The following is an 11,793-nucleotide window of genomic DNA, read 5'->3' as shown; positions in this document are numbered from 1 at the left end:
ACAGAGACATATAAATAGACACACACCCATTTTAAGATGAAATCGCTTAACCGTCACTGGCCCACTTTTCAGCAAATGAATGTTAGCGCATTATCAAGTTTCCAAGCAATTATTCAAATCATTAGAATGTACTAAATTTCTCTTTTTCTGTTACTAAAGAGTGTGTTGAGTTGTTGACTGGTGATATGAATGAGCAACCTAAGGAGTGGGGTGGAATTTATTCTTATTATTAATAACAGACTTCACGTAGGCCCTGGCACGATCTACAAGGCTTAACGCTCCAAAGCTAGAGATCACAAGTTACCCATGACATGATGGAATTTGTTTTTTAATGAGTGTATTTCATCTTAACTCATGTTGTCATGTGGAGCCATGATGTCACCTAAATGTAGTAAGCCATAAAAGGTGCCATATTCTCCTACTAAAATATTATTAGCATTTTACTAGGCTCCTGTATCCTATAATAAGAGGCAAAGAGAGAATCCAGATTTCTACATTTCTCTTTTGCTATGATAGAAATGAGCTTAGCATGCTTTCAAGAAAAGACTACAATTGCATGGTTCTATAACAAAGGCAATATTATTCAGGATTTTGAATGAAGGAACTCTGAAAATAAAATACAAACAACACATAAATATGTGACTCTTAAAAAGCTAAAAGTTTATCTACATTAGGGGTGCCTGGCTGGCTCAGTCAGTAGTGCATGCAACTCTTGATCTCAAGATTGTGAGTTTGAGCCCCACGTTGGGTGAAGAGATTACTTAAGAAAGCAAAATCTGGGGTGCTTGGGTGGCTCAGTCAGTTGAGCGACCGACTTTGGCTCAGGTCATGATCTCACGGTCTGTGAGTTTGAGCCCCACGTCGGGCTCTGTCCTGACAGCTCAGAGCCTGGATCCTGCTTCTGATTCTGTGTCTCCCTCTCTCTATGCCCCTCTCCCGCTCATGCTCTGTTTCTCTCTGTCTCAGAAATAAATAAACATTAAAAAATGGTAAAAAAAAAAAAAAAAAAAGGAAAAAAGAAAACAAAATCTTTTTTAAAAAAATTATCTATGTTATCTATAAATCACATGTGTTGAGTATGAACATATATTTTTTTTAATTTTTTTTTTCAACGTTTTTTATTTATTTTTGGGACAGAGAGAGACAGAGCATGAACGGGGGAGGGGCAGAGAGAGAGGGAGACACAGAATCGGAAACAGGCTCCAGGCTCCGAGCCATCAGCCCAGAGCCCGACGCGGGGCTCGAACTCACGGACCGTGAGATCGTGACCTGGCTGAAGTCGGACGCTTAACCGACTGCGCCACCCAGGCGCCCCGAGTATGAACATATCTTAAAGACGTACACGTAAGATCATCCTCAACTCTTAGGACACTAATATCCTAAACTTGTCATTGTTGTTTTCAATTAAGGCATATTTGCCTAAGAAGGACATATTAAGCAATATCACACATAACAGAGAAAAACATACCAGTGGTTTCCCAGAAGTCCACAAGTCCACAGCCATTTCATGAGATCTGATCCAAAGCCATTCCCAAACAGGGCACTGTGTCATTTGAGGAAGGTAGGACCACCAAGACCTTAAGTGAGTTTCAAGCCCACAGAAAAGTGACCCAGATCATCCCTGCAATACATCTTCCCAGGATATCCATTCTGGAGGATAATTCTTTTGCTGTAGAAGATTATGCTCTAAGTCACAGGTGAGAGCAGGCATCATAACGTAAGACTTCGTGTAACCAGAGGGTCTAAACACAATTTTACGTGTATGAAGAGCTTGACAAAATTTGTTTATTTAAGAATGTTTCATGTTTGGGGTGCCTGGATGGCTCAGTAGGTTAAGCATCTGACTCTTGATTTTGGCTCAGGTCAGGATCTCACTGTTGTGGGATTGAGCCCTGCATCTGGGTCCTCACTGAGCATGGAATCTGCTTAAGATTCTCTCTCTCTCTCTCTCTCTCTCATAAATAAATAAAATTTTTTAAAAAGTTTCAGGTTTAACAACTTAGTTGTCAGTATCACCATCTTTATTCATTTTTATTACAAATGCACCAAGAACTCAGCAGGAGCTGATCTTATGGAACTTGATTAGCTTCCTGAGTCTAGAAATAGAATGAGTCATACAGCAAGTAAGCTTAGAAACAAAACACATATCTATTTGGACTAGTATGCTAAATTTGGTAATGGTTAATTCAATCCATTCTAAGTATAAGCTGGGGTAAAGAGATAAATTCAACAGGTGTGAAAAAGATGGACTAAGGCAACTCAATAACATTTGAGGTCTCTTGAGTTCATTTCTACCAAAGCAGCTTCACTATTTATAACTATTGGATATAAGATTACTCCCTAGATCCAGAAGGAGTGACTTTAGGAGGAAATAGGACAATATGGGGTGCCTGGGTGGCTCAGTCAGTTGGGCGTCAGACTCGATTTCAGCTCCAGTCATGATCCCAAGGTCATGAGATGAAGCCGTGTGTCGGGATCCTCACTAAGCATGGAACTTGCATAAGATTATCAATCTCATTCTCTTTCTCTCTCTCTCTCCCTCTGCCCCTCTCCCCCAGTCATGCTCTGTCTGTCTCTACGATTAAACTTAAATAAAATTAGAAAAAAAAACAATACTAACATCTATTAATTCAGATAACTAAAATCTAACCGCTGTGCAAAATATATTGGTTAATTTGTTTCCCATGCCCAATTTTAGGTGAAATTGTTGTGTTCATTTTTATTTGCATAAGAAATAGAATTAGGCTATTTTGTGCATAAGGATGTCCAGTGATCCAACCAGTAATGAAAAGACCATTTGCCAAAAAGGAACGAATAAAGTTCTTCTAATTTTTTTAGGAGTTGCATTGAGATGGTTGCTATACCTGATGGATCATGAGTGGAGTCAAGATCAGTGACCAGATCAAAGTCAGAACAGCTAAGCTGAAATATTCTCTCAAGTCAGATCCTGCCCTACTTTGAGTGGAGGTTTTCTTGAAATCAAAATGGCTGGATGAGAAAAGCATACTTCATAGCTTCCAGTGTTCAATCCCAGAAATACCCAAACTTTTTAAAAAGGAATATTTTCAGGCTAATGGAATGATAAAGGCCTTATATGCAGAGAGAAGAAGATAGGTTTCGAAATTCAAGGACAAATTAAATCTAAAAATAGAAAAATGTAATTTATTTAGTGTTTCCCTTAAATAAATACATGAATGGATGTAATGTAATGAATATAGCGTATGCCAGCAATAGTGATAATACCAAAGAGATTTAACGACTAATTTTGTAAGACTTATTTGGCTATTTCATTTGTGCAAACACTATCTTTTAGCACCCTTCATCCTCTGTGTTGTGGTTTATTGTACAACTAAAACTTCCATGCCATGATACTAGCCAAGAGGATCTGGAATAGAAGTGTTAGTAGACCCCTCTGGCTAAATTGGAGATAGGTGCAATGCCATTGAATGATGTGCACATGATTTTGCAGAAGTAACACCAGCACCAGGCATTTGCAAATGTGCCAAATTCTCCAAAACTTCTACACAGGGAAAATGTTTAAGGATAGAAATAGAAAACTATGCTTTAAACTAAAAGCAGCCTTGCAAGTAATTACATGCCTACTTGCTCAGGGTGATAAATTACACTTGCTCATGCTTTTTATACTTTTTCTATGACTTATGAGAAGGTTATAGGTAATCTTTTTCTTTCCATTGATACTAGTAAAGTTGCATCCAGTCCATACATGTTAGTCTGGAATAAAACAACTTTCAGTGTGATCTGGAGCCAAGACAGGTGGCGAGCGATCGCAGGAGCTAAGATGTTAGACTGAAAAATGGGGGGCGGGGAAAGGCAGTGGAGTAGAGAATCACTGAAGACCAGTTCATGCAAGTGGTAGTGCAGCTGTGCGGAATAAAATTCAACTGTGATCAAAATTGCAGTTGACAACCTGAAGACAAATGGAAGGCCAAGAGACAGACAGCTCATTGAGAAAGCTTGGCACCCACGAGTTTAGCCAGAGCACCATGCAAGGAAAATAGAATGCAGATGGAGAGAAAAGTAGCTGAGATATGGTAAGAGAAGGGACTGTAAACGTCAAGTCCACCAGTTGAAACCCAAGGCATTGTCATGGTCAGGAGGCTGTTTCTGCTGGGTTCAGAAGTGGTCCTCTGGGAGTGAGGCAAGTTTCCTACCATCGTCATTATGAACATGACTTTCTCCCATAGCTACACGATTCACATGCCAGTGACCATCTTTTCACTACCTTCCCAGGTAAATTGCATTTGCTCCAAAACTACCCTCTAATCTACTCATCCAAGTCCAGAGGTCTTTTGTGGCCAGCTGTTCTATCATAGTCACCATGGCACCATCACTCTCCTAAGCAAAGAATTATTTTTGATAAATCACCCAAAATATGAATTCTGCTGATATTTTTCCTGGGAAGGGTGTCTTCCATTGCTTCCTCTACCCTAGTGCATACCTTGATTTTGTCTAGCCTTGGCCTAGCAAAGGGTGTCCACTGTGTCTCTTGTTCTTGTATAAAGTTATTCCAATGACTTCCTAAGAGGTTTCTCTAAGTTTTAGAATCTTAAGAATAAAAGATGTGTTTATGGACAGCTAGTATGACATCCCTCTCCTGTAGGAAATCCTTCTAAAGTGGTTAATCAGACTCAATCTTTACTGTCCACCATAGGAGAAGTCTTGCTTAAAAATTCTTTTTATAATATTGATTCACAAATAGTTCTATTTGTCCTACTTCTATTCGTGGGGAGAAATATATACAGCAACTCTTCTTTATGACAGATGAGAGTCTTTCTTTAATCTTTTCTTTCTATGGGTTAAATTACCCTGGTTCCTCCTTGCATTTAACTTGCAAGGTAATTTCTACAAATTTCACCATCTTAGCCATCTTTTTTGCATGGACTCTAGTCTGCCAATACCCCTCTTCAAATGGGGAACCCAGACATGATATGCTAATAGAGACCAAGCAATACTGAGAATCAAGGGATCATAATTTCCCACAAAAATAGATATTTTTAAAATCTGTGCAGCTTAATCTTGCTAGTTTTCTAATAGAGGCATTATACTCTCAACTCATATTGAGTGTATTATCAACTAATTTCCTCAGCTCATTTTATTTCCTATATGGTCAATACCTATTATTTTTTTATCTTCCAAAGATAACCACATGGATAAAGAAGGATTATGACTTGATGTTCAAATATGACCCAAAGAACAATGCAAAATCAATAGATAGACCTGTGCTGCACCCAAGTTTAATTAATGATAGTTTTCCTTTACCAAAGAATTCCAGATATCATTTTTTCAGTTTATTCCCATCTCGGTGGGGCAGAGACAACTCGGGGGCAGGGGAGAGGTAGAATGGCATGAACACAGTTCAGGTGATAGGGACGGATCCAACAAATGGCAAGATTTTTCACCCGGATAAAAAAATTCATAAGGTTTAATAGGAAATACCTGGAAAGATAAACTTGGATGATATTACAGGACATTTAAAAAACAGACAGTGGCGTTTTGTTTTTATTCAGTAGGCACTGGGGAAAATTTAATGATATTTGAGCAAGTCAGTGACATAATAAGATAAACTACTAGTATTCATACAACAGATAACATAAAGTAATTCTTGCAGATAGCACCTCATTTAATCAGAACCCTGCCCTAGAAATAGTATTTCTACAGTGACAGGAAAGGTAGAGTCAAAACGAGCAAAAGCCACGTGAGCTAATGTGTGGGTTTCAACGAAGAAATAATGAAATCTTTAACCAGAATAGCGATGTCTAGAATAAAAGAAAAGAAAGCCAAGATGCACTTGACAATGAAGAAGTACCTAGATCTGGTAACTGATTGGATGTGGAAGCAACAAAGTAAAAGAAATCAATCATGACCATACAATTTTAATCTTAATAACTAGGAGAATGGTAGTCCTCTTAATAATAGTAGGAGGGGAACAGCAAAAGAAGCTGGAACATTTTTTATGGTGTTGGAAAATGACATACTATTTCTGGATATATTAACATGAATGTGTCCTCGGACATCTAATTAAAAAGGTTCCAGAGCAGAGAGTTGTATGTGTGTCACTTTGCGACCATATTGAGATTAGAGGTATTAAAGATAGAATATCTAAATGAAGTTATAGAAATAAATGAGAATTCCAAAGGAGAAATGGTAAAAAGAGAAGGGAAAGGTAGTAAGAAGGACTTCCAAAAAGGAATAAGAGCACCATCAGCAAAATAGGAAGTGAGCTCACATTGAGTTGTTATTACAGACAATAAAGGATGGAAGACGGGCTCGGTGTGTGGGCGCAAGCAGGAGGATTTCATGTTGCAGAGAATCTGAAAATGATACAGCTCCAGAAGATTCTGGAGTCTGCGATTTGACTTCGCCCTGCCACTAGGACAGATCTGTTTGCTGTGTGGGGAGAAAGTTCACTGGAGCAACAGAATACTGGTGTGGTTTAGAGAGGCAGTTAGCTCTGTTCAGAATTAAGTGCCCTGCTGGAGAATCCAAAAACCAGTGATAATGAGATATCCAAAAGGTAGAGATATTGGAGGCACATGCCAGGGGCATTCATCTCTCAGGGTTTAGGAGAATGTTCATGATTAGGCTACAGTACAGAGGTGGGCTCTACTCCCTGGGGGACAATGGCAGTAAAAGGTGAGCTCCCAATACTGGAGGACATGAGATTCTACACAGATTCTAAAACGTTGATTCTAGTACAAGAAAGAAAATGAAGAGTCAGAAATTGGGCAATTATTATCAGAATTTTTAATTAAAGTCAAGGCTAAAAGAGAGGCATGAGTTACAAATTGCTTAGCTGGGACTAGCCCAATAGGCTAGAAATCTATATTTCTGCCTATGCTTAGGATGGCCTCTGGAATCCAAAGCAAGTTCAAACCTTCAGAGACTTCCAGGGGCCACAATTATGAAGACCTTTCAGATTGCAGGGGCTGAATTTGACAATGAAATGCATAGGGATGTCTTTAGGAATAATAGCTTCAACCAGGATGTATGGTAGCCGGTATGAAAGTCAAAATTGCAAGGAATAAAGGAACAAGTGAGTGAAAAAGAATGTAATGCAGGGAAATAACTAACTCCGACGGGAGTTGGTACCATAAGAGAGAAGGAGCAGGGAGAGGGAGAAGAGAGAGAAGACAGAAGTTGAGAAAGTAGTAAGGTCCAGAGAAAGCTTTCTGTTCATATGTCTAGGTGAGAAAATCTAAAACATCTATAAACAGAAAGAAGGAGCCAATGGAAAGAGCCAATGGAATGCTATTCATGAAATTGTAGGATCTCGAAGTGGAAGAGAAGGGAATGAGGGCACACAAAGTGTCTAGGCAAAGAGCCCATGTGAAGCTGCCTCCTCTGAGAAGAGGCCCAGAGCAATGAGAGTACTAGACAAGAGTCCAAAGGCCTGCATGGTAGTCCTAGTGCTGCCCTCAGTTCACCATGCTAGCTAGCCCTCTCTCTGAGCCTCTGTTTGCTCAGGAATAGGGAAGGTGGCCTAGATCCTTCTGGCTCGTAGGTGATCAAGAACAGGTAGAACATAGAGACATGAAGGGGGAGAAGAAGGACAAAGAGAAAGATCTGAGTGGCACCAGTGTTCTCAGGAAATGAGGAAGCAGCAGACCCTGATGATGGTGACGGTGGGGTCACAGAATGCAATCAGCTGAAGGAACACCAGAGCGTAGAAAGGCGATGCTTGGCACAGTGGCGAAAACCTTGGCAGGCAGGCCAGTTCTGTATTCTGGCTCAGCCACCTGTAAACTGTGGAATGTTGGACAAACTACGTAATGTCTCTGAACCTGCCTCTTCATCTATAAAATGAGGATCATGGTTCCCTTGTGATTGGCATAAACTATAGGATTAGTGAAGCAATTCAACAAGATATATACATATAGCACTTACTATATTGCCAGGCTTGTTAAGTGTGCTCAAACAAGCTCAATACAGTTGAAATAAATAAGAGGACACAACTGAGGGGAAATCATAGAAAATTCATAGTGACTTCCAACCACTAGAGTTTCACAACATTCTCCTGTACTGTCATCTTGAAGTAAGAGAAGGTAAGGCAATTAATGAAAAGGATTCATAGTATAGTGGAAGCAGAGGGAGAAGTTACAGCGTCTGGAGGCTGCCTTCCAGAAGCAGGGGGGGTGCCTAAAAAACAGACCAGGGGCACCTGGGTGGCTCAGTTGGTTAAGCACCTGACTCCTAGTTTCGGCTCACATCATGACCTCAGGGTTTGTGAGTTTGAGCCCCGTATCCAGCTCTTTGCTGGTGTGCAGAGCCTGCTTGGGATTCTCTCTCTCTCTGCCCCTCCTCCATATGCACTTGCACGTGTGCCCATGCACTCTCGTTCTCTTTCTCTCTCTCAAAATAAATACTAAACTTAAAAACATAAATAAATAACAGACCAGCAGGCAGGAAACAAAAAGGGAAAGGCCATTTGACAGGGAAACCAGAGGAAGTTCACCATTCAAGGGGCCAAATGCCTGGGGAGTATGAGTCTCCTGTTTAAAGGCTATTGGGTGAAGCAGGAGGTTTAGAAGCTGTGATCAGGAAAAAGACATAACAAAGTTTTTAAAAATAAAAAGAAATAGAAATTAAAAAAGGGGGGGACAGAGCAAGATGCAGGGATATTTTCTAAAATGATAAATCAAAAAAAAAAAACCTGTATTTTCTAACAAATTAATTTGGTTGTGGGTTTTATACTTCTTGACTGTTTTGCCACCTGCATGTATTATTAGTTAAGTCAAAATATTGAATGAAGACAAAGTAAATAAGACACAGTGAGAGCATTAGAAAGGGAGTGGTTCCCGTGATGGTTTGGCCCCTTGAGTCCTCGTCTTGCGGGGAAGGGAAAGTCAAGTTGTCTGGACATACAGACGCTAAGGGCCCTCACCCTGTACTGGGCGTGTTTGCCTTTCTCATAAATTTGAAGAGGCATTCCCAAGTATTTTCAATGCTGATGATAGTATAACCATATAACTAAGCCTAGTGAGGACCTCCATCTACATTCAGGAGCAATTGCCTCAATTATCATAACTTACCAAACACTTCGTCAAGTGCCAGGCACCATTCAACCCAGTCTTATTTAATCCCCACTATAAGACCCTAGGAGAAAGGAACTGGGACTTTGCACATTTGACAAATAAACCAAAGCACAGGGATGTAACGTCACCTGCCTGAAGTCACTGAGCTGGGCAACAGGAGAACCAAGAGTGACTCCTCAGCCCATGCACCTAACTGTCATGGGGAAACTTCACAACGCAGGCACGTTCTCAGTAAATAGCTTTATATTTTTTCATTCAAAAGACAATGCACGAATCACAATTGTTTTTTTCTCTTAATATTTCACTTTATGCAATCCTAACAACCCATCTTTATCTGAGTGACTTCTGATATTCGCTTGTAGTCTTGGAATCTTTTCTGGAAGAGTGTGTTTGGAGGTCCAAGGTAGAAAAAGTAAAATAAAATGGTAACTTCAAAACGTTGTACAAAAGTTGCACAAAATCTCAGTTTTCCGAGATAGTAAATACTGAAAAACTTAGCTATAAAGTCCTAAAAATGTAATTGTAGCTTGCTAACACTATTAAATATGTATACTGTGGTCTTTTTGACAATTGTATTAATCCTTTTACAAAGCCTTCAGAAGTTCCATCACAGAAGCATGGATGCTGTTTTGATCTATTTATTACTCTTAAGTGTTCAGAGAACTGTCCCTATTTTCTAATTAACACTTTTAAAGATAAAAAGCCATGTATTAAATCAATCTGAATGATGGTTGTTTGTGAATCCCACAAGATAAGGCAATTTGCATGTTCACTTTGTACTTACAAACTAAATCTGCACATCTCCAAAGCAGCCCCTTATAATGTAAACCTTTTGTGAGTATTTGTAACTTGAAAGAAAGTTTGGCCTACTACAGAAACAGTGCCAATTATCTAAAGGGTTTCGTTACCGAACATGATTAAGATACAAAGATATTGGGTTGTTATTTCATATTGTTTGCTATGGAACTTGAAGAAACGACTTTTAAAACATCTAGGATTACAGATTACTGCTACCTTTGTGTGGGGAACGAACACAACTCATTTCCCCCAACAGTTAACTGCTTTCAAAAGTAACCAGTTGCCACTCAATTGGGGTAAAATTCCTTTGATATGAATTAAATTGCTTGCTGATGAAATGCACCTTTCAGCGACCTGTTTGAGTTTCAGCGGATGCTGTAGCACACTTCGTGACGTGAATTCCAGAGTTAGTGCTCAATCACAGTGGTGATTTGTTATTGGATTTTCAGTACTGATGAGTCAGCGCCGTAAGATGTTTACCAAATTAGAATTTCAAGAACAATGGCACTGTTCTCATTAAATGGAAGCTTTTGTTGCCGATGTAGGCTATTATTTCCACATGGTTTTGGTGTGGTGTGTTCACACTTGCGGCACTCATCAGCTAGGGTTTCTTTGCTTTTGCAGTATCTGTCTGCGTTGGGCTTTACGTGCTCAATCAACTTTGAAACCGTGTGTAAAAGCCCCAGTTTTCAAAATTCAGAAAAGGATCCTTTATCTTTTCTAAACAGTTCAACCTGTGTTTTCCCCTTTGCCAAATACCTCAAGAAACCAGAACTATCGTGTTGGCTAGTGAAACTGGGATCAGATTTTTCTCTTTTTTCTAAGGAAAATAAAAGCCCACGCCTTACATCCATTGACCTCTCTGGAATGATTCTGCAAAAGGTAAGATGTGAAAATAGCTTCTGAGACCCTGGGTTCTGAGATGGCCAGAAGGTGATGCTGACGTTTCCTGGCAAAAAAGCAGATGATTTTTTTTCACTTCTTTATTTGGCGAATATTTGTTGAGCATCCAAGGCATGTCCGGTCCAGTGCCATTATAACTGCTAGAGGCGCATCAGATATAAATGTAAGCATGAAATCCCTGTTTTCATGTAGGTGACTTTCTAAAAAAGAAGACAAGCATAAAACAAATAATAAATACATAAAATAATGTCCGCTCACAATTTCTAGAGGTGCTGGATGTGTCCACTGTCACTGAAGTGCTTCAAACTTCAGCAAACATGAGTGAAAGAAGGCTTGCTTATCCCAAGACCAATTTCGAACTTATTTTAACAAGAAAAAGCTTCATACATCTTTAATACAACTGCTTCTTAGGAGCCCATGTGCAGTCTTCATATTTTAGGTTCCATTATAAATTTTACCTAATTCTAGCACTTTCCAGCGCTTTATATTCTGAATCCAAATTGAAATGATCACAGGGTGTGTCATTGCTGACCATTCTGGGTCATGTTTAGTTGTGATTGAGCCCACAGAAAGAGCAACTAGACCATCTTTTTTAGGCCTTGTTCGTCACTATTAGTAGATGATTAACAAAATCATACTTTTTTTTTCTCTATTATGTCATGATTACAATGAGACTAAGTGTGGACAAATAAACCATATTAGGAACTCAAACTCTAAAGCAACGGATCTCGGCATTTGGCTTGTGTTCCCACCGCAAAACACGTGGTAAAAGATGTTCACACGTGGGGCAGAGTTTCAGGGACATTTAAGGATTTGTGCAATCCCCACAACTCTAGGTAAATCACTCAAGACTGCAAATGGGAGGGGCACCTGAGTGGCTCAGTCGGTTAAGAGTCCGACTCTTAGTTTCACCTCAGGTCATGCTCTCACGGTGTGTGAGTTCAAGCCCCGCATCAGGCTCCGTGCTGACAGTGCAGAGCTTGCTTGGGATTCTCTCTCTCTCCCTCTCTCTCTGCACCTCCCCCACTCACTCTCTCTG

Source organism: Panthera uncia (genome assembly GCF_023721935.1).
Source record: "Panthera uncia isolate 11264 chromosome C1 unlocalized genomic scaffold, Puncia_PCG_1.0 HiC_scaffold_3, whole genome shotgun sequence".
NCBI lineage: Eukaryota > Metazoa > Chordata > Mammalia > Carnivora > Felidae > Panthera > Panthera uncia.
This window is presented reverse-complemented; position numbering follows the sequence as displayed.